Source organism: Camelus bactrianus, chromosome 2, assembly GCF_048773025.1.
Source record: "Camelus bactrianus isolate YW-2024 breed Bactrian camel chromosome 2, ASM4877302v1, whole genome shotgun sequence".
In the NCBI taxonomy this organism is placed as follows: Eukaryota; Metazoa; Chordata; class Mammalia; order Artiodactyla; family Camelidae; genus Camelus; species Camelus bactrianus.
Window position 1 is genome coordinate 73145499 of NC_133540.1, and position 24586 is coordinate 73170084.

The 24586-nt window shown below is 33.8% G+C and overlaps 1 protein-coding gene across 9 annotated transcripts in view; it reads right to left on the reverse strand.

The window, feature by feature from the left end:
* Window positions 1-24586, reverse strand: part of CCSER1 (coiled-coil serine rich protein 1) — a 1108361-nt gene that overhangs the window by 942090 nt on the left and 141685 nt on the right. The window lies entirely within an intron of this gene.

The window sequence follows — 24586 nt, forward strand, 5'->3', positions numbered from 1 at the left end:
GGGAAAATACTTGCAAACAATGCAACTGATGAGTTTAATTTTCAGAATATACAAACAGCTCTTACAATTCAATAACAAAAAAAACAAGCAACCCAATCAAAAGATGAGCAGAAGACCTAAACAAGCAATTCTCCAATGAAGACATACAAATGGCCAATAGGCATATGAAAAATGCTCAATATTGCTAATTATCAAAGAAATGCAAATCAAAACTACAATTAGTATCACTTCATACCAGTCAGAATGGCTATCATTAAAAATTCCACAAACAATAAATGCTGGAGAGGGTGTGGAGAAAAGGGCTCCTACATTGTTGGTGGGAATGCAGTCTGGTGCAGCCATTATGGAAACTAGTATGGAGATTCCTTAAAAGACTGAAACTAGAATTACCTTGGGATCCAATGATCCTGCTCCTGACCATATATCTGGAGGAAACTCTAATTTGAAAAGATACATGTACCCCAATGTTCAGAGCAGCACTATATACAAAAGCCAAGGCATGGAAACAACTTAAATGTCCATCAACAGATGACTGGATAAAGAAGGACTACTACTCAGCCATAAAAAGAATAAAATAATGCCATTTGCAGCAACATGGATGGACCTAGAGATCATCAGTCTAAGTGAAGTAAAGCCAGAAAGAGAAAGAAAAATACATGTGATATCACTTAAATGTGGAATCTTTAAAAAAAAAAAAAAAAAGAAAGACACAAATGTACCTATTTACAAAATAGAGACAGATTCACAGACATAGAAAACAAACATGGTTACCAGGGAGAAAGGGCATGGGAAGGGATAAAATGAGAGTCCGAGATTTGCATATACTAACTACTATATATAAAATACATAAACAACAAAGTCCTACTGTATACCATTGGGAACTATATTTAAAACCTTGTCAGAGCCTACAATGAAAATGAATACAAAAAGGAATATACATATAATGTATAAATCAGTCACTATGTAGTACACCAGAAATTAACACAATATTGTCAATCAACTATATTTCAATAAAAAGAGAGGAAAACAAATAAATAAATAAATAATCAATCAATCAATCAATCAATCAATCCACGCCCTGAAGGGCCTTTTATTCCAATATGGGGTGAAGCCAACAATAAGCAGGTAAATAAATACATAATATGTGAAATATAACAATGATAAGAAGAAAAAAAAGGAAGATAAAGGGGATACAGGAGGATAAGGAAAATGTTCTATATAAAATGGTCAAGGGATGACCCAATAGTAAGGTGGTATTTGAGCAGAAAGCCTAAGGAAACTATGGAGGACATCATGCAAAAATCTGGAAGAAAGGCACTACAGGCATCTGGAACCAAGAGTGCAAAAAGACTGAGATGAGAAACTGCTTAACACGCTGGAGACAAACCAGGGAGGATAGAGCAGCTAGTGAAGCGAGCCAAAACTAGAGTAATAGAAGATAATTGTACAGCAAGAGCGAGGAACAGGATCATCAGAGACATTTTGTTCATCACAAGTCCTTTGCTTTTCGCCCAAGGATTGGGAAACCATTGTAAAATGTTAAAAATGAATATAACACAATATAATTTAGATATTAAAGGATGACTCTAGTGGCTATGAAGACAATTGACTACAAGTGAATAAGAACAAAAGAGAAGTAGGGAGAAGCGTGGGGAGGCTACTGCAATAATTCAGCCAAGAAGGTGGGCCAAAAACATGGTAGTGGTATAGATGGTTAAAACAGCTTAGATTCTGAATGTCTTATGACAAAATAAGCAAAAGAGTTTGTGAATGAAAGTTCTTAGATGCGGAACACAGGCAAAGATGAGCTCAAGATTTTGAGCATGAGCAACAGGAGGAAGGTAAGTAATAGGATTCACTAATCTGGAGTTTACAGAAGAGAACTCTTCTTCCTGAAAGGATCATGTTATAGCCTATATAAAAATGTAGATGATTTATTATGAAAAATTACAACCAATTTTATATCTAAAGCACATGTGTGCACATCAAGTTATTTATTCAACAGACACTGCTTTTACTCAGGATCCTTTGGAGAAACTGAAGTGCCCACCAGGAATGCATGGTTGCATGATCTACAAATTAGAAACCACTGCACTATTTTATTTTATTGTTTTATGTGGTTAGACCTGGATTATGGTATGATGAGGATACAATAATATGATATATTCCTCATGTGGAGTATCTGAACAGCAAAGAACATAGGTATAACAGGAGATAGCTTTTGTTACCATCACTGCCTGATTTAAATCAATATTGCCAGATTTAAATAACATATTCTCAGTATTTCTTAGGATTTTGGGATACTTACTCTCAGTATTTTTCGTTGAGTAAATGAAAGCATGGAGTCAGAAAGTAGTTAAGTTAAACTCAACAAACATTCCTTGAATAAATAATGCTTAGGGATTATGCTAGGGATAAAACCAAGAACAAGCTTCAAGTCCTCATAGGGTAATCAGGATGAAATATTTTTAGTTTCTATTAAAAGATGGCACATTTTTGTGTTGTGCTTGTTTTTCCTATGTGTGGTATAACAGAATGACAGTAGCTAGAAAGTTGTGGTTTAAAACAAGACACGGATGTAATTTCAGATTTTTTTTAAAAAGTAGAAGGTCATTTAACAATTCTAATTTATCCAATCCAAGAACATGGTATATCTCTCCATCTGTTTGTGTTGCCTTCAGTTATTTTCATCAGTGTCTTATAGTTTTCTGAGTACAGACCTTTTACCCTCTTTGGTAACTCTATTCCTAAGTATTTAATGTTTTTGATGTGATGGTAAAGGAAATTGTTTCCTTAATTTCTCTTTCTGATAGCTAGTTGTTAGTGTATAGAAACACAACAAATTTCTGAATATTAATTTTGTATCCTGTAACTTTACCGAATTCATTGATGAGTTCTTGTAGTTTTTCTGGTGGCATCCTTAGGATTTTCTATGTACAGTATCATGCCATCTGCAAACAGTAAAGTTTTACCTCTTCCTTTCCAATTTGGGTTCCTTTTATTTCTTTTTATTCTCTGCTGTGGCTAGGGCTTCAAAAACTATGTTGAATAAAAGTGGTGAGAGTGGGCATCCTTGTCTTGTTCCTGATCTCAGAGAAAATACTTTCAGCTTTTCACCTTGAAGTATGATATTAGCTGTGGATTAAAATGACCTTTCTACCCAAAGCAATCTACAGACTCAATGCAATCTCTATCAAAATACCAATGGCATTTTCACAGAACTAGAACAAATAATTTTAAAATTTGTATGGAAACCAGAAGACCCTGAATAGCCAAAATAAATGCATAGTCACAAGCTGGGATAAATGTACTGAGAAAAAGGAACAAAGTTCTATAAAAGTCTGTAAGATAGCAATTATAAAGTAAGATGGCACAGTTGCTAAAACTTAAGGGACAATTTCCTTATAATAGACTATCATGAGAAGGGTATTCTATCCTATTCAGAGTAAATTTAAAAGTTTTAATATTTGAAATAACTTGAAGAATACTAAGTAATGGTTAATCAGTTAACCTAAATATATTTCCAAATGTCTGTTTCAATTACTAATATAGTAAATAATAATTGATATAACCCACAAAACAAAAGCTCTTCCAGGTCCGCAATAAATTTTAAGAATGTTAGGGGGGTCCTGAAAAATATTAAAATCCACTATATTAGTACATTTATCAGCTCTTAAAATATATATACCTCAATTTCCTCATTTGAAAAATGTGGGTAAGAATAATGTCAAATTTATGGGCTTCTTGTGAAAATTAAGTGAGATACTGTGATGGCTAAAGTGGAATACCCCCAGATCCTCACATTTGGGACTGACACACGCACTCCCCCAGCAGCTGTGTCTTGGCAACAGCTCTCAACTGAATCCATCTCCAGAACTTGGCCTCAGCTCTCAGCCCTTGCTACCTTGTCCAAGGTGGGTCACAGCCTCTCTCATGGCACTCTGGATCCACTGGTCAATGTGAAAGTATAGAGAATGCTTCCCTTGTCTCTATTTTGGACAAATGTGAAGGACCTTTTCAGCTGGAGAGGTCAAGGCAGATCAGTGCAACTTATCTTTCTGCCCAGTCCTGCTTCTGCTTTCTTTATCCTGCACTCGCCACAGGCATAATCCATGAGGAGGCCACTGGTACACTTGAATAGTCAGAGGACAGAGGTTCAGGCCTTGCTGTTTCTGTCATAAGTGAAGTCACAGAGATTTTTTTGTTTTGTGAAGCCAGACAATATGTCTCAACGTCAGATGGAAATGCAGGGTCACCATGTTTCTCAGACAGAAGGTCTTCCCTTAAGACAGGTTTCAAGGCCCTTCCTTGTCTATAGTATATGAACTTCTTATCTTTCAGTTTAAAACTCTGAACCACCATGGGAGTCATTTTATTACTACACTGTAAAAACACGACTCACAACCCCGGCTGCTGGCATGGCTTCAGGGAGGCCCACAGCTGCTCAAGGCGGCTGGCCACCATGCTGAATCTCTGCTAAGGAGAGTGATTTGAGTTCTTAAAAGCAGCCTTCACTGAAAAGGTCTCTCTCTCACATATACACACAACTTAACTTGGCTGCTATCAGTTTCCTTGGCAGATACCCAGATTATAATTTAAACCTCATTTAATTTTTACAACTACTATGTGAACTAGGCATTAAAACTAGAGGTTTTTAATTCACAGTTGTGGGAAAAACAAAGAGAGTTAAGTACCTTACCAAATTCAGGTTCTCTGATTCCATGTTCTATTTTCTTTCCACTCCATCTTATTTTGGGGACCAAGTATTTCATGCCTTGTATTTTATAATATAATATCAAGAAACCATCTATTATGTGTCCATTTTTTATTTGAGACATGCAGCCACCCTACAGATGGTCTTTAATAAATATTAGTTATTACTGCTGCTAATGAATGCAAAGAGGGATTTGTTATTGAGGGTATTTACAATAAATCTTATACAAAAAATAGCCTCCAAATTCAACTTGTGTGTTTTTACATACTGTGTTTAAATTAGTAAAGTGCACATGTACACATCATCATCATAGGTGACTGCTTTCCTGACAAGATGAGCAAAAGTACACTCTATTCAATACCTCTACTCAAAAGCATAAATCTAGGACTCATGTCCTCAAAGATAGGGACCAAGATGTTATAATTCTTCTCCCATAATTATAAGGGCAATCAGAAATTAAAGAAACAAATTTTTGTAGTCTTTAACAGGCTATTCCTATGTTTACCTAAAACCAATCATTTAAAACTAACTCTAAGAACAGAGGTGAAAACTGGCTGAGATTAAACAATATTCTATAAGTGAAAGCACAGAATTTTAAGTTCAATTTGGTCGTAAATGTTTTCATTTATTTTGTATTTTCTTATGATACATGCAGGCTTGGAATCTGAAATATCATTCCACATATCTGTTATCTTTCAGAGAAATCATTAACCAAATCTATAAAATTAAAATAAATAATTCTATTATCCCTTTGGTCCTGTGACAGTTAAATTAATCAAGCCAACAGATAAATAATCATTATATGGAAACTTCCATAGTTGAGCCAAAATCTCTGAGAAGGAAATAATATAATTCTTCAATTTCACAAAATTCCAAGGTCTAATTTCCAGAAAAAAAAGTTATACTCTACTCAGATTATATGTGATTTATGGTACTTATCAATGGATATTACAAGTTTTTAAATATTTTTTTCTAAAAAAAAGACTAAATGGAATAGAGAAAATGGTGGTTTCTGAATAGTGAAAGAATATGCAGGTTTAGAACTTATTTTTTTTAAATGCCATGAATATTTTTGTAAAAAACTTTAAATATCTGAAGGACTAGAAGTGTAGCATCAGAGAACTAGATGTAAGTTAAAGGAAGGCAGGATTTAGTTCGATAGGAGAAAATTTTAATGACTACAGCCATTTAATAAAAGTACAAAGAGCTCCTTAGTGAGAGTTATTCTTCTTAGAAAGAATTATAAACATGAAATATTTCCCACATGAAGAGTGATTATGTAATCCATGATACATAATAAACTCCCAGTAAATATTAACTTCCCATTTCCTTATCCTTAAATATGAACTAATTTTATAAAATAAATATTTGATAAAGGTTAAAAAAGGAAGGGAAAATGTTATAAAATGCTTATGAAAATTATAGATGAAATAGTCATAAAAAGGCTATGTTTTTAGGGATCTGGAAAAAAACCGAACATCTCCTAATATTCAAAAATAATTATGACCTGCAAGATTATATATAATCACTGCTTCTTCCTTCTTTTCATACATGGTTGTTTGTATTTCTCATTTCTAATCCACCCATCATTAATTAATTAGACTGGTGTCTGAGCTCACTCCCTGAACTATTTTAGAAAATAGTTTGGAAAACAAATGTGGCACTTCCCTACTATCAATTAGAAAGCCTATGTGACAGTTTATTTTTCTTTCTTAATCATGGGACATCATCTTGATTAGAAGAGAAATTTGTCATCAGCTTAGATAGATTGCATTTCTGGCCCCTTGCTCCTTCATGTCCACCACATTTAGTAAAAAGATGCACTTTGAAGAAGGTAGCTGATTCCAGAATGAGCACACAGAAAACAAAAAACACTGCTCATTGCAATGCAATCAGAATATCAATCCCTATACTCACAACCACCACTGCACATAAATAAGACTTTCTGTTTCTATAAACTCCTACTATCTTGTGTCACCTTTCATATTACCCTGAGTGCAAAGTTATACGAACATTTTACAGGTTGACAGTTCGGTTAGTGACTACAAAGAAAATGGCTTGGCTAGAAAATGTGTTGTTCATAAATTAGGCTGTGTGACTTCAGTAGCTAATAAATTATGGTAGTTTATAACTAAGTATAACTATATACTTTATAATGTGAGAAAGGCAAACAAATTGTCAAGTAAAGAAAAATAGCCAAAAAAAGCATAACTCGGTGCTTTCCTTCTCCTAAGAATACTTTTACTGCTATGCTCCACAAGAAGTATAATTGATAAGATAGTAATTATTCAGTAATTACTTACTAATGGTGAAGTTTTTAACTTCACAATTTTTAGAAAAAAAGTAAAATGTAATACATAATTGATACATAAAATGAAACTGACTAATTCCTGAGAGAACAGTTTTAATTTAGCAGCAAAGTATCTCAACCAAATAGGAATATAAAAAGTTTACATCAAATGTCAACTAAAAAGCAGTATGCTGTGTTCATACAATAAAAAACACTGCCATTTTTCCATGTAAGGTATTTATCACTATGACCTATAGCTACCTAATGAATTCATTTAAGCCATTTAAAATTTGGTGAACAATAATTCTAAAAGGTATATATTTTTATGCCACTATCCTGCTTAAAATCATCAGTGGCTCCTGACTTTCTGCAAAACTCTTACTATATTAATGCATGACCTCTCTGACCTAGCTCTTCCCTATCTTCCCTCTGTATTTACGGTAAGATCCCAGTTCTATTCCAACATTCCTACCTTACAGAAATGCTTCATGCATTAATGCAACTACTCATCAATTGCTCTAGATCTAAACTGCTGTTCTCTTGAGCTCACTCTGGGGCAATGATTGTGTTAAGAATCATTATCCAAAACTCAGAAATAGGGCCAAGAAGATGACTGCATACTAAATTATTTAAAATGCTCTCCCAAGAGTTAATTTGACACAACATTATAAAATGACTATAACTCAATAAAAAAATGTTAAAATAAATGCTCTCCCAAGAGTTAATGAATTTTGTAAATTATACCATTGCTTGATTTTGATATTTACTATTAATTAAGGGCTCTGATTCAGCAAAGCTGCATGGTAATCTGTAGATCTGTATCCAACTGAGATATAAATGCTTTTGTCTGGTAATGGATTACTGACCTGTGGGACATTAACTGGTTCTGTATCCAATTTTGCAATGTTATTCTAACATTATTTTATTAAATTGTTATAAATCCCTTGTTCCTCAAATGCTCTTGAACCAAATTACTATTATGTAGGTTCTCTTAGTGAATTGAGTATATCTTTGATTCTTGTCCAATCATATTTGTATAAAGTCATATTTTAAGCTTTTGAAAATTGTACATTGATAGTTTTGGAGGACTCACTGAGACATCCAAGTGGACTCACATGCCAGAGGCAATTAAACTACATTGCCAGACTACTTTATAGTCTATTTAAGTCCAGGTATGTTCCTTCTTGGCTCCCGAAGAGACTTTCAAGTGTTAATAACTTTTTACTTTTGCTGACTTTCTGCTTTTCTGTGCTTTTTCTTTCTTCTGATTTTGCATACCTTTGTTTGTTTTTGCTTCTGACAAATTGTAATTCTGTTTCTTGTCAAACTTTTGGTTAGGGTCGTGTTCCTTTCCACAACGAAGCCTCAAGACTTGAATTTGTGTCTAGTCTCAAACCACTAAGCCAGTTACAAATATATACTTAAGAAAGCACCCTATGGCTTCAGCTGTGTTTCTTTTCTCAGTTAGGGGATAATCTAGTGTACAGTGGACCTAAGCCAGCCTCAACCACACGGCCAAAAAAAGTTTCCAGATGAGTATGATTTTACGTGACCAATAATCCCCCCTGTCTATGGGGTATCTAATTTAACGGTCTGATCTTTTGATGGTCTCTATTGGGTTGATAATGAAGACCTAGTTTCAATCAGATGAGATACAACAGAGAATATGATTTATTATCAGATTTATTATTGTGTTATTGTTGTCTTGCCTTTTGACTATTTGAGAATTTGAATTACTAAAATTTTTGTGTCCACTGAAAAGGAGAACAAGTCTTAGAGATCTAGATATGCATAAACCAGAAAGAGGGTGTCCTTAAAAAATATGATCTCAGAATCTTGCAGAAAGAACCATCCTTTTAAATACAGTTACTTCCTGGAAGGACAGGGATTTTACCAAATTTTGGAGACCTTGGAAGAAAAAAATTCACCAAATTTATAGGTTCTGTAAGTTAATCTCATGGAGGGCAGGTTTAGTTTCCTAGCCTCAAGACTGAAGAGCAAGTGTTGGAGCTTTTAAGATTTATTCCTATGTTTCTTAATGACATTTCCAGACAGTAGTTTCTCAGTACTTTAAACTCAAAGAGGCACACACAATTAATTATTACTAACTAATACAAATGTAAATAAGTAGTACATAATAGAAAACAGAATCAGCTTTTTTTCTGAGATCAATAATAATCTTATAAATATATTAATTATATATAAGTATATAGTTATATATATTTATCATATAGTTTATAATAATGACATTAGGATAATCTTTGGAAAATATTATTAAGGGATCAGAGAGAACAACGTTGAGAAAAATTTCCAAATATTCAGTATAAGGCCAAGAGGATGACTGTGCTCTTGTCATTGTCATCCTGAAGGATCATTTAATTTTCAAGGCAATTGCTCTGCTTTTGATTTTGCTTATTTCTATTGATTAAGGGCTCAAACTCTGTGAAGTTACATGTTAACTTGTAGAGTGTGTCCAATAGAGATACAAATGTTTTCAGCCTGGTAGAAAAGATCATTCCAAATACTATGGTTTATTGCCCTGGAAGACATTCATCAGTTTTGTAACCAAACTAACAGACTTATTGTAGTATTTCTTTATTAAGCTTTTTATAAATAACATGTTCCTCAAATATTTTTTGAACAATCTTTTATTTTTATTGGTTCCCCCACTATTTAATTTTATTGAATCACCAGGACTTAACACACAATCTAGTACATAAATGACAATTAATAAATTGTTAATTGAATAAATGAATAAAATGGTACATAAACTTATTTGAAATTAAATTTTATCTATCTGTCTATGTATTTATATGTTCACTGCAAAAGGGCAACTCAACTCCAAATAAAATTTAATACATATTTCAGTACAGAGTTTAACAGTAAACCACTTATCATCAATTAGTTTCCCTCAAAAATACTGGGGGATGGGCAGATAATCTGAACTTCATCACACAAATATAGAGTATAAAACTGTTAAGTAAAATATTTCCAGTCTCAGAGCTGGATGCTCTGTCAGACACATTCTCAGAGTATTTGCTAAAGGGTGGCTTTACTCAGCCTTCCAGTATCAATCTATCACTCAGCTTCGGCCTATTCAAAATTAAACATTCATTAGTTGCATCTTTGAAGAAAATTCAAGAGCCACCTTGAGGGAGTTCTGGCAGATAAAATCTGGAATAATTTTAGCATCGAAAATTAATAATAATAATAGATTATAATCTACTGAATAAAATAGGAGCCCATGATTCTGTTGATAAATCATACATACATATACACATGTGCAAACATGCATACTTACCTGAACAGAGGAAAAGGGAAAAGACTTTCCTATAGTAGAATGCCAACTAATAAATATGGAAGGGATGAGACACTTGTAAAATCACTATTGTGCAAGTATTAGGGGAAAAAAATAATTTGGGGCAGAGCCATCAATGGATACTAAAACTTCTGGGTAAATGGAAAACAGCTACATAGCTTCAGAGTATCTCTCCAGAGATTACTTATTAACAAGGGAACAAATAACTTCACAGTGGTGAAACCTAGTAAACACCACCTTTACCAAGTGATCAAAAGTAACATCATCGGTAATGATACAAACTGACATCAAATACTTCCTGATCTGAGCCACTAAGAACACAAATGTCACACATATGGTTTTCCTCCCCCAAATTGCATAAGCTGAATGCAATAGTGAAATACCAGACAAACATGAACTGAATTTGAATTCTACAAAACAACTGTTATAACACCATGTGAGATAAAGAATAGTGAGGAACTAGTCTAGATTAAGAGAGGCTAACGATACACGACAGCTAAACATAACACATGATTCTGGACTGAAGCCTGAACTGAAAAAAAAAAAAAATGAAACAACTAGAAAAAAACTGAATATAGATTCATGTCAAATACGATACTGTGTCAAGGTTAAATTTCCTGATTTTCATATTTACATTGTGATGTAAAACAATATCCTTGTTCTTAGAAAATACATGCAGATGTATTTAGGAATAAATGACCTGTATGACTAACTCTCACACACTTCAGGAAGATAATATAAATAACATATGTATCTATGTACTACAGAGAGAAAGAGAGAGAGGGAGAAGAATATGGTAAAAATGATTGGTGAATGTATGTAAAGGATATAAGGGAGTTTCTGGTACAATTCTTCTAACTTTCCTGTAAATATGAAACTATTATAAAATAAAAACATATTTAGTAAAATTAAAGAGACATGCTGTAACCAAGGTGATGTTGGTGCTGTATAGTCCCAAAGTAAAGCTGGTTATTTTTTTTAAGTAGAACAATCACATGAGGGAACAGCAAAAGAAGCAATACCTAGTTTAGCTGCTCTCTTGAATCTGCTACTATTGATACCCATCTAAATTTTGTTATTTTGAGTCATGTTTTGTTTTTTTATTTTTGAGAAGGGCATTGAAGTTAAGAAGAGTTAGGAAAAAAGGGATAGAAGGAAAGAAGAAAAGACAGAGAGGAAGACAGCTCACTTACTCATCTGAGCTCTACTTCCTACAAGCTCTGTTTTGTGGATATGGAAGTTCATGGAAAGAGATTATCTGAACAAAGATATGATATAACCTTATAAAGTAAAACAAACAAAAATTGTTTTACATTTCTTCAGACACACAATGCCTAGTTGCATTTCTGCTCAAGGTAGACAGTCCACAATGTTCTTCACTTAAGAAATAATTCCAATTCATCTTAAATCTTTGTACTGCATCACCAATAATCAGAAGCTAATTAAAATTCTCCCTCAGTGTCTGCAGGAGATTGGTTCCTGGACCACCTCCTGTTGGATACCAAAATCTACAGATGCTCAAGTCCCTTATAGAAAACAGCAAAGTATCTGCGTCTAACCTATGCACAACCTCCTGTATAGTTCAAATCATCTCTAGATAATTTATAATATTTAATGTAATTTAAATGCTAAATAAATAGTTGTTAGTGCCCAGGAAATTTAAGTCTTGCTTTTTGGAACCTCTTGGGTTTTTTTTTAATATTTTCAATCCGCTGTTGGTTCAATCTGTGAATGTGGAACCCCCATGAATATGAAGGGTCGACTGTACACCCCTTCACTTTTTAGATTTGTTATTAGGCTGCTCACTGTTTGGCACATTACTTCAATCTGGAATACTCAGATTCCAGAACCAGTAATTTCCTACCTATTCTAGTTAGTTGCCCTTGCAAGTAAAGAACTTGTCTTTTTAGAATGTAAAAATTCCATGATCTTCACAGGAAACCTAGATTTTTTTAAAAGCAAGACTTCCGTTTTTAACATCATACTCAGGTTTCGTGAGTAAAGAGACCTCCTCTTCCTGGTCACCATCCCCTTCAGCAGTGCCTAACACTTGCCCTGGGCACACAGCTAGCACTGGGTTCAAAAGAAAATTCAATTTCCTTGCCCATTAAGTTCATATAATAGAAACATTTTTTGGATTTTTCTTCAATTTGGGCTTCTGCTCTACCCTTAGCAATTCTACTGTGATTTTATTAGTGCAATCCTATTTCAGTTTTTAAAAAAAGTATTTTTAATGAAGCTTTTATCTATTGCTTTAGTAAAATAGGCTTGCTTATTGAATCAGGATAATTTGCTATTTTATGGTAAAATGATTCTTATTTTTAAATGAATATAGGAATTTTTAGCAAAGTCATTATGTCAAAATCAGAAAATCATTTTATGTTGTTTTAATAGAGCAAAAAACAATTTCTGTAGAAATCATTCGTATGGGTCAATTGTTCTGATTTCCTTAAAATTATCTAATGGTCTACTTAGAACAACAAGAGAATCAAGAAATGTTAAAGATGTTAGCATCTTTTAAGTTCAACCCCACTGCCCTGAATAAAAAAAAAAAAAAAACCACACACAACAAAACTGTATACTGAACAACAGTGGCTATCTTTGAATGTCTTTAGTCAACAGACCTTACAGGCTCCCAGCTGCCTAACAGTAAATTCCCTTTAAGGAATCATAGTATCACTTTATAAAACTTAATAGTGTCCCAACTCTCTTTTGTTATGCAGGACTTCCTAGAGAGATGAATGCTATTGGAGCAGAGCACGCATTAATAGTTCCTTTCTCTCATTCTAAATGTAAGCTCAGCATCTCTCCTTAGTTCTTTTTTCTCAGCTATAGCAACTTCCAGTAGACTGCTGGGTCAAGTTAAATCTTTAGGATCAATGTACTCTGACACCCACTCATCTCAGTGATAGTTTCTATGTACTTTTATTATTAGTATTAAAAAATAGAAGAGAGAGAATCACTGTGATTCATGAACCATAGCTAGGTGGCTGATCTTCTTTTCATTCGAAATCACTATTTGTATTAATGTATCCACAGTTCTTTGGAACATAAATCTACTGAAGGCAACAGCATGCTGAGATATACTGTCTCATCCCAACCAGCACCTAATACATCATATGAATTATATGACAGCTGGTAACTCCCCTCCCCGTTCAAATTCATGTAGTTCAAATATTCAAGCTGAATACCCTACTGTTAGATGTATCCTTTCAATAGAATGAAGAAAGAAGAGACAAAAGCAAAAACTTGAGTGTATAATAAAAGTTTCTCTCACAAATGTTTAGAGATCTTAAACATTCCACGACAGACTAGTACCATAGTTCAAAATTTATTTTTAAAATGAAATAAATAAGACACTCTGTAATTCACTATTTTCTTCAGCTTTTTTTTTTTTTTGTCTTTGAAATCATTACCTATTACTGTTTTGGACAGCATTAACTTACAATTTAACAGAGCATACAAGTTATTATGTAATAAGTTACATAAATGTCCACATGAATTTCCACAATGGTTAAAATTGTCTTTTATTTAAGAAAACCAAGGATGCAAATTAAATTTCTTTGTAAATAGCCAAGTCACCTGTCTTAGGGCACAAACTTTTTTCCTAATTTCCTAATCACGAAATAACTAGGTCTAGTAAATGTTCTAATTAAAGTGTAACATAAACATAGTAAAATATGCAAATCTTTAGTGTACTTCTCAATTATTTTTTTTCTAAGTGATATAAATTGATTTTGAAAAATTTAAGAGTTTCCAAAACATAAACAACCCTTATAAAGCATTAATACATAAATAACTTGAATATTTTAAGGACTGTTTTTATTGTTGCTTAAAGGAGCCAACTCAACTTACTATCATAAGATATATTTAAATGTGAGTTTGGCTCTTAAAATGTTTCCCTTTCTAAATGCCTACCTAAAAGTCAATGCAATTTTATTTCAGTTTCTGTCTTTGAACCATGTTATTAATAAATGTAAGCATCATTTTCATCAATATGGCACTTTTAAATTTATAAAAACTTTTCACATAAAATACAGGAATTGATGCTTACAACAGCTCTACGAGGTGGGTAGAATTACTAAGTGAAAGCGACCGGACTGTGGTGTCCTTTGCCAAATCACCTGCTCTTGCATCACACCAGACTTGCTTACTTTAAAAAATTAAAGTCATGCTTCATTGACATAAAAAAATTCTTATTTTGTAAATTTTTCTCTTTTGGTCATATTTGTGTGTTAGGAGAAATGGTTTGCCTTTGGTTTTTTTAGCAATGTGCTTTTATTCCCGCCAAGTTTCAGAGAGAAAATAAAAAGTATATTCTTAAAAGGTATCAAATACTAGAAGGCATTAAAGGCTCACGGAAAAAAGAAAAGAAGTGTAATAAAGTATGAAAAATTATAAAGCTGTTTAAGAATTTATTACTAAATTTTTATTAAATTATATATATTTCTTGTATATTTAGGAACTAAAGATATTTTGTAGATTTTCTTCCTTTCCGAAGTTGTGCTGAAAACTCCCCCTCCCCCTTGAGTGCACAAACTGCACACCACAAGTTCGTTTTGGACCCCAGCCAGCCTGAGGCACAAGCCGCAGGAAACTCTGAAGGAGACAAAGAAGAAACAGCAGTGCAGAGGCCAGAGTAGGACAGAAGGGCTATGTGTGGTTCCCCAGTAGTCACCATGCATCCTGAAGGTCAAATACATGCTGCTTCCACAAGGCCCACAACTTTTGCCACTATCCGTCTCTTGCTCAACTTAAGCCACTGCCACTTTGAAAATGAAACAAACAGAGCATAATTGTGGGTGATAGCAGTGACGGTAGACTCAATATTACAATGTATTACAGACTCTAGTAGGGAGATCCCAGTTTAAGTGATATAATTGCCGCTTCTCCAACATGACTTTAGAAATAGAAGGGGAGTATTGAGAATTATTTGAGTACCTTAAAAAGAAATATATGTGTATAAAAACAAAAATAGAATAGTAATATAGATGGGATAGACAGGGGTTGGGGGAAGGAGGGAGGGAGACAAGCCATAAAAAATTAGGGCAAAAGTCAATTCACTGCATATTTTTTCAGATCCATTCCATAGTTTCAGTCCTTGGATTTTCAGCTACTTTCCTTATGCAAATAGCTCTTTCACAAGCCTTCATTCTGTCTTTATAAATCTAATATACTGTGTTTTTCAATGCCTATTGGCTTTGTTAGATTTCCGGTATATTAGAGTCCCAGCTTTTTCATTTAGAATCCACACTTGATTTCACCTACATCTTAAGTTTTCAGATGAAACAGGTTTTTAAAAAAAAGACAGGTCAAAGACCAATGCCAAGTAATAGCTGTTTAAAGTGTGGGTATGAAGAAGCAGTGTTCAAAGGAGTCTGGAAGGAGAAAAGAAGAACCAGAGGAGATTAGGCCCTGCAAAAAGGAGAAGTGGTAAGTATACAAATAGAGTTCTCAGCAGTGTTAGACACGGAAGGTAAGTTTAAAAAAAATGAAGATTGAAAAAATATAAAAACTGGCAAATCACTGATGACTTTAGAGTAGTTCTCAACTAGGGAGATTTTTGCCTACCAAGGCATATTTTGCAATGTCTAGAGATATTTTTAGTTGTCACAACTTGAAAGTTCTACTGGCATTTTATGGGTAGGGGTCAGGAATGCTATTAAACATTTAACAATGCACAAGACAGTCCCCTGGTCCCCCAACAAAGATCTAAGACAAAATGTCAATAGTGTCCGTGTTGAGAAAGCACATGAGAGCTAAAAACATGAAACTGAGGAGTTTGCAGGCAGTGAGAAAATGAATTTGTCAAGATAAGGCTATTTGTTCAGACCTGTTTGCCTTGTAGAGGAAAAGAGAGAACGAATAGAGAACTTCAGGAGCAGGAAGGATAGAGAAAATTTTTATTTTTTGTTATTTTCCTCCAAGATGGAAAACTTGGCAGTGTTGTAAACTGAGAGCAATGAAGAGATACAGAAGAAACTGGAGGAAAAAAACAGAAGAAACATATTCATAATCACTGTTTTAAAGGAGATGCGGAGTTGAAATCAAGTAGACTAGTAGAAGCAATTGCTTTGAAGGAATGGAGGAGGCATCTCTAAGATCACAGTAAATGAAGGACTGGTGGGTAAAAGACTAGGAGTGGGGAGGAAGAACAGGACAGATAGTCTGAGGAAGGTGTTTGAAGTTAATATGCAGTGCCCGAGATAAGCAATTGGTCTGCAATTCATTTTCCCTGAGACAAGGAGGAATGGAGTTTGCTTCCTGGAAAAGTAAGAAGGCAGGGAACTGGTGTAATCTCCTTGTAAACATACTAATGACAGACCTCCTAGGAAACAAACTGCAAACTAAATGGTTTTTACTAGTAGAGGGGTTTATCTAGAGACTGCTTTTAGCATAATGTGACTAATTATCTAGGACTGCTTATGAAAAATGAAGCTAGAATATAGTTTTATGGGATATGGCTCTCTGAAAAATGTCCACGTATGCTGTGTAACTATCTGAGTAAAATATCTAGCTGATTCATGTGGTCAAAAGGGAAAAGCTTCTAGTTGTAAGATAAATAAGTTTGGGGAATGTAGGGTATAGCATGGTGACTATAATTAAAAAGAAAAAAAATAATGAGCTGTTCTGTACTGAGATGGCTCCTTCTGTATCAGTGAGGTGACTATACACATCCTACAGTCCCAACTTCATCCAAGAGTCTGGGCCAGTGCCCATCAGATGCAGAAAGAGAGGAGCTGAGGGCCTGGGAAGCTATTACAGATCTCTTCCCTGATTCCTTTGTCCCTCTTTGACACCTGATGAAAGCTCTGATTCATGTGAGTGTCTCTAGACAAAAAAAAAAAAAATGTGTTTCTCATTGACACATACACTAATCATTGCAGTGCTGAAGACAACTAGTCAAGCATTAAAATCATAATTGTATAAGGTAATGACAAGTGTGTACAATAAAGAGCCTAAGAGAAGGAATGAAAAAAAGGTACTTAGGTTGTATCTGGTTGGATGTAACAAGCTAAGAGCAACAGAAGACACAAACAAAGGAGGAATTTCAAAGCAAACTTTTAGCACTAAAGTAAAATGATAGTTGAACTAAATTATAAAAGTGACAGAGTGACAGCTACTCTAAATTAGGAATGACTAAACAAAAATATCATCACATAGGAAAAGTGTGAAATGTACACACATGATTCATGCGTAAGTCACACTTTCTTATCCTGACAATGCAAATATTATGGTTTGTGAGAAAATTATAAATGTTTGTCTCAACTTTAAAATTATTTGAAAGGTAGTAATAATACATTAAAAAATTTATATCTTCTTTATAAACTAACCATAATTCATAATATTAGATATAATTCTACTACAATAATATATTTCTTGACTTCGGAAGTTAAAATGTGTTTTGCTTTTTTAATTTACTAAAATGATTTTAGTGTGTTATATTCAAATTTCAAAATAACAGAATAACCCTAGGATGAATACATTTTTCTTCACTGTAGAACTACAATAATGTAAAAACTTCAAATTCCAATGACTATTCTCTCAGAAAAGATAGGTATTTTGCTCAAGGTCAACTCTGTATTACAGACTGTGCAGCTGTTCAGATGGTCAGAGATTTGTCATGGATTCTGAATCAATAAATATTCTCTCTCATGCTATAAAAGCTGTGTCAGCCCATGGGGTTCCTAAACAAGGCATAAAATAGTTTTCATCTTACAAAAAAATTAGATAAACTGATCCAATTAAAAATAAAATTGTCATTTTTGCATTCTAATCCCAAGAGTAAAAGGTAAACAACTTTCAGTTTTCCAATTTCTTAATTTTAGAGGGATATAAATGATCTAACAGGTATCCTAGATACGGTGTGGTTAGAGAAAAAAATCTTTAATTTTCTTGTACTGTTGTTTTCCCTAATTATTTCCTTGATAAATAATAATAAATAGAAATAGCTACTGTTCTTAATGAAGCTTTTACTACATTCTAATATTGCTTCTGTTACAATGTGATTGCTTATTGCTATGGTCTGAACATTTATGCCTCTCCTCCAAACTTCATACATTAAAATTCTAGTCCCCAAGATGATGGTATTAGAAGGGGGGCCTTTGGGAGGTATTTAAGGAATGAGAGTGGACCCCTCATGAAAGGAATTAGTGCCTGTATAAAAGAGGCTCCAAAGAGATTCCTAACCCCTTCCACCATGTGAGACACAGTGAGAAGGTGCTGGTTATGAATCAGGAACCCTGTTGCCACCTTGATCTTGGACTTTCCAGCCCAGAACTGTCAGAAATAAATTTCTGTCATTTATAAGTTACCTAGTCTAAGACAGTTTGTTAAAGCCACCTGAACAAACTAAGATATTTAGATTTTAAAAATGCAATCACAGAGGGCAAACATAGGTCCTCTACATATTCTCATGTGAACTGCATGAAGAAAAAAGATAATAATTAAGAACTGCAACTTTACTTATTTATTTGAACTCATCTTAAAGTCATTTAAGATGAAATGAATTAGCTCCATGAATAAGCTATTCATAGCATTGTGCACCAAACATACAAATTGTGACAGCTTCTAAATAAAAATGATTCATCCCAAAAGTGAGAAAGAAAAAAAAATGGAATATTTTATCTAATCCTTCTTTTTTAAAGGAAATTCTCAATCTAAATCTTCAGGTTTATAAGAAATGAAGTTGGGGTAGATAAAATACACAGGGAATTTTAAAATACCACCTTATAGACATATTTGACTTAGAACTTGTATTTTTAATGGGTTCACCAATAATATCAAAAACAATTGACTATTTCCTGTCCTCTTTGTATGGCCAGTCCATAACTACTGTAGTGATGTATTCCTGGAAACCATTCCATAAGATCACTTATCCTAAAATGAATGATGTTTCTACTGGAACAGTGTCATAACTGGCATGGCCTTCTTGATCAAGTACTTAGCATCAAAAACCAGAGTTTTATCAAAAACCAGAGTTTTATCAGACAATGCATTACAAAAACAACTGTATATCTGTGTAATAAGTTAAAATGTCAAAAAGAGTGCCAACGCACACCACACTAAACAGTTTAAACACCATACTAAACAGTTTAATTTGTATCTATATAAACATATATCACAACGTAATTAGTAACTTTACCTTTAATTTACCCATATTTCTTGTGCACCCGGGCCTATACTAAGTGCTACAAGAAATGCTAACTTGTACAAAATTTCTTCCATTTAAAATACTGAATGAAGTCTAATAGGTAAAATGAGGCATATTCAAATAACTAAGTGGTGGGTGCCATATACATGATATAACTTAAAGGATGTTGATAGAAAAAGTATCATCAATAACGAGAAAAATCAATAAAGGCTTTATAGATTAGGGCTATTAATCTAAAATTAAGATTCTACTTACCAACAAATGCAATTGCATGTTTAATGAGGGATACTTGTGATTTTCCTTCTTAAAATTTATAAGGATTGAGAGGAACGATTTCTATGCCTCCATTTCCTTAAATATACTAAAGACTTCCTTTTCTCATTAAATGTCCCTGTGACATGCAATGATATTAGCTCTAATTCCATTCACCATAAGTTACACCAAAAGCTGAGATCATTATTTTAACCCTCAAAAAGCCACCGGCATTTTTACATATTTGAAAGTCTCATTTCCAATTTCAGGATTAAGAGGAAGGTTTTCTTGAATCAGATTGTCTCCTCATCATCTTTCCTTTGTTCTTAATTTTGAGCTTGAACAACTTTCATGTCACAAAATGGAAATGTGAAAGTGTATATACCAAACAAGGCCAGGAGAGCTCTTTTGCCCAGTAGATGGTAGAGGTGAGATGTTTTGAAACTAAATCTTCAAACATTAATTTGGTACTTTCTTCTTTACTGTCCCAATGCCTGTTAACAGTCTGTGCACAGGACTAGTATCTGGGCCTCAATGTTAGAAATTAGCCAAAGACACTGGGAGATAATATATACATATATATATATATACACACACACACGTATACATATTTAATAATGTCAGTTGAGCATGTGAGATAAAGTATATAAAAATTAGAGACACAGGAGTCCATGTGCCCTTTTTTAATCCTTTTAACTTTTAATATCAACAGTCACAATTCAAATCAAGCATGCCCCACCCAATCTGAATTTTAGGATGGTCAAAATGGTTAAATCTGGTGTATTGACAAGATTAGGTTAATGTCTCTCAATCTGCAGCCCTAAAATCCTCAAGGGCTGCTTCTTTCATTTTTTGCATCTTTAGAGTAGGTTCTCAATAAATATTTATTGAAAGAAACTGAATGAATGGATGAATGAATAAAGGAAATGGTAACAAAGGAGGAAACAGAGGCCCCAGAAGAAAAGAGAATGCATGTTTAAGTGCTTGGCTATTTAACACAGGGCTTAACTAGAATTAGATTAATCAACTATTGTCAGTAATATCTAAGTCCCGGACTTCAACATATCAAAGAATAAAAATATGATATGAGATGCTAACCATCTGCAAGTAACTCCTTTTTTCTCAAATATGAGTCTGGTCTGTTCTTCCAGCAAAGAAATCTAGCTCTTGTTTTTACTATGCCACTCACAGCTTCTACACAAAGGCAGCAGGACACCAAGCTGCAAATGAGAGGGATTATGCTGTGTCACAGTCAAAGTGGCCATAAGTGAATGCTGTCAGAATCACTTAGCACAGGCAGTTTGGGGCAACTTTGTGGATGTATTTGCTGAGTAATATAAAGCTAGCAAACTTTCCAAACCAGCTTTTTACTGTAATAAAAGCAAACATTTCCAAAATTGGTAGGATTTCCAGACATGGAGTCAAGGAAAGTAATTTAGATATACCTGTCAAAGCCTTTAAGTTAGGAAGAGAGCACATCTCAAAGGACAAAACTTGTGGTTGTGAATGAATCCTTCAATTTCAAAGATGCCTTCATCTTTCTCAACCACAATGACCAGCTCAGTGTGAGGCACAGAGTTAGGGCTCATTAAATGACCACAGACAAAAGGGAGAGAGAAGGTAAGCAGGAAATCTCAGTTAATTAAAAGAACAGAGATAGAATAAACCATCTGGGAATATGAGAGTCATTAGTGCCCATGAAACATATCTGGGTCTACACCATCCAGACACAAGGAAGAGACCACTTTGTGGCCCCTTTTGTGGTTAGCTTGGGCCATGTGATTAGATCTGCTTGTGAGAGGAAATGAAGTGTCTCTCACTCATGGGTGAAAACACGTATTAAAGGGATGAAGATCTCTTTTTACCACTGTGAAAGGCAGTGTTTGCAATGGTTGCTGCTTCAACAGGCTGGATATAGAAGGTGGAGATACTGAACAGAACTCCAGCACTTTTCCACAATGAACATGTAGCCTGGGTAAGAAATAAATCTATATTATAAAGTCACCGAGATTTGGAGGTTATTTGCTCTTACATAGCCTAGCTTATGCTTACTCATACATTCAGGTACCTTCCTTCCTGTAGTGATGCCACGCGCTACATATTGTTTACATATAAATCTATCCTCACATTAATACTCTTTTTTTAGAGCAGGGTAATCTTGTAAATGTTTGGAGTTAGACTTCACTGTGTAAAGCTGTTGGAGAAATCAAGACAAATCCTTACATCTAATCATTTATACACCATAATCTGGAGGGAAAGTTCCTAGAAAGATAGAGCCTATTTCTAGAGAAGTTTTTTTTGTTTTTGTTTTTGTTTATTTAATGTTTGGACCATCCTAAGAAAAGTAACAAGAAAGTTACCCAGAGGAAAATTAGGGAAAGTCTTTATTTAAAGCAGTTTGAAGACATATAATGAATGCGAATGCTTATCAAATTGTTAGATATATTTGGTTTCTTGTAATAAATGTAAGCAAAGCCCAATTTCATCTGATCCACTGATGTTCAAAGAGTTAATCTGCTCCTTCCCTTTCACACTGAAATACCCCCAAAGTATATAAAAACACTAGAATTGTGGTCTATCTCACCTATTAGGGAATATCTTTGGTCATTCTCAGGAACCCTCAACATCTTAATAAATGGAACCATATCTACTGTTAGAATTAAATCCCCGTCAACTGTGTAAAGTACTCCACTTCTAAGCATAAATATCTTCTTCTGTGACAAATTCTTTTTTAAATGAGATACTTCTCAGCAAAGATATTGATCATCAGCATATCAAGAAATATAGTACCACATTTTAAGTCCAGGATAAGTACTAAATTTTTTTTCTTTTTTGTATCGCTTACAGAAGGTTGTGGTCCAAACTTACAGCAGACGTAGGTTGCCTCAAATGTGTTAATTTCATTATACAAAAGTAATGCAAGAAAAATTAAAAATTAATTTTAAATTACTTTCCCCTTAAAGTATTATGCTTTAAAGTTAGACAGTGGAGATCCAAATCTGAATCCTATCTCAGCCACTTACTATCTGTTTTTGAGCAAGCTGCTTATCTTCTTGGTACTTTTTTTCCCTCTTTTGCAAAATGTGATCAATAACAGAATCAATTGGTTCATACTATTGTAAGGACTGAATGTGATAATATATGTGAAGCCTTAAGCGTATACCCTTGCTTCAAATAAACATTAAAAATATATGTTACTATTGTTGCTCTAAAAGAAAATAATAACCGCACATGAATGCATTCTTAAATACATATATTCACTTGAATTATTCTGGAAGAGGAATATAGGAAATATGTGTCACTTTTCACACATAAAGCTATCATTTCCTAAATATATGTTACTCGTTTCACACCTAAAGATATCCTAGCATTTCTTCCTTATATTGCTATGAGCTACAAAAATATATTATATGCATTTAAATTAACTATTAAACTGTAAACTAATTAAATATTAAAGTATTAGAATTTCCGGAGGGTGGATAATAGCTCAGTGGCAGAGTGCATGCTTAGCACTCACAAGGTCCTGAGTTCAGTCCTCAGTACCACCACTAAAATAATAGTAATAATAAATAAACAAACAAAAACAATAAAATTAGAATTTCCAAAATCTTAAGGAAAAAAAAAGTCACACAATAATTTCTGATAGGTTTCATGTGGAAGTTCAAGTGTGTCAGTACTTATTTCAACAAGTATTACCTGTGAACCCAATGACCATGAACAGTATCTTAATCAAGTTTCTGTTCCAGTCTCCACAGCCTTTTCCTTACCATGGCGATGGTGTAATCCTGCCATCTAGCGGAGGATCTATATCACTGCAGGGAACCTTCTTGAAAATTTATCAAAAAGTCTCAAATATAATAACAAAACCACATTTTTGTGATTGACATTTAAAATTTTAAACCTTGAAAGTGTACCTGAGAAGAAGAATAATTCTTCCATGTTATGAGGAGAATCACACAGATGCAGTATGGAAAACAAAATATATAAAAAGAATACATAAAAGGCTTAAATTTGGGTAAGTGTAATAGTGTACAACTTACTAATATAAATAATGTTCTACAAAAGAATAACAGAAAGTTCAGGAAAAGAAATCTTTCATAATCATTCATTAGCCATGACTTTTAATGTTGTACTCTATTGGAAATCTTTTTTAACATGTTCTTGTATTTAGATAATTATCAATTGCAACAATAAGAATATAGCATTTTCAATGTAGGAAAGAACAAAAAAAGAGATAAAATATAATATAATGTAATATATTTCTATATATGCAAATATAAACATATATATTACCATTCTTTAGTATAACAGAAACAAGAAACCCATTATCATTTGTTGTTTCATAGAACCTGATTTGCCCAAGATTAAAATCTGGCCAAGTCTGACCTAACGGCTAGAACTTCTAAATTTGAGCACAATGGTTTTGCTATCGCTCAGTGTTGCCTCAGTAACTTAAGGTTTCTACACATTACAACTGTCAGAACTAGATGACCTAATATTTTCCTTTGAAACATAATTCCCCAAAATATATATAAATCAGTGATTTAGTTTCAAGCATTTTTCACATATTCCTATGAATAGGCAGGTAAGTAGCAGATCCTTTTAAAGAAATACTGTTAGACACTGGGAATCAAAGACACTGCTGAAAAAGGACACATTTCTGAGAAAAAGAGCAAAGTGAATTCCAAAAGGCAAGCTCATCCCAATATTTCTGAGACCTGACGCTTCCTGGACACCCTCGGCTGCAGTCCACTGGTCATCTCTTCCCAGCTTGCTGTATCTCGCGCTAGGACGGAGCTAATACACATGCCTCTAAGACACCCCAATCCACAAGTGCAAGCTCAGACCCTACCTCCC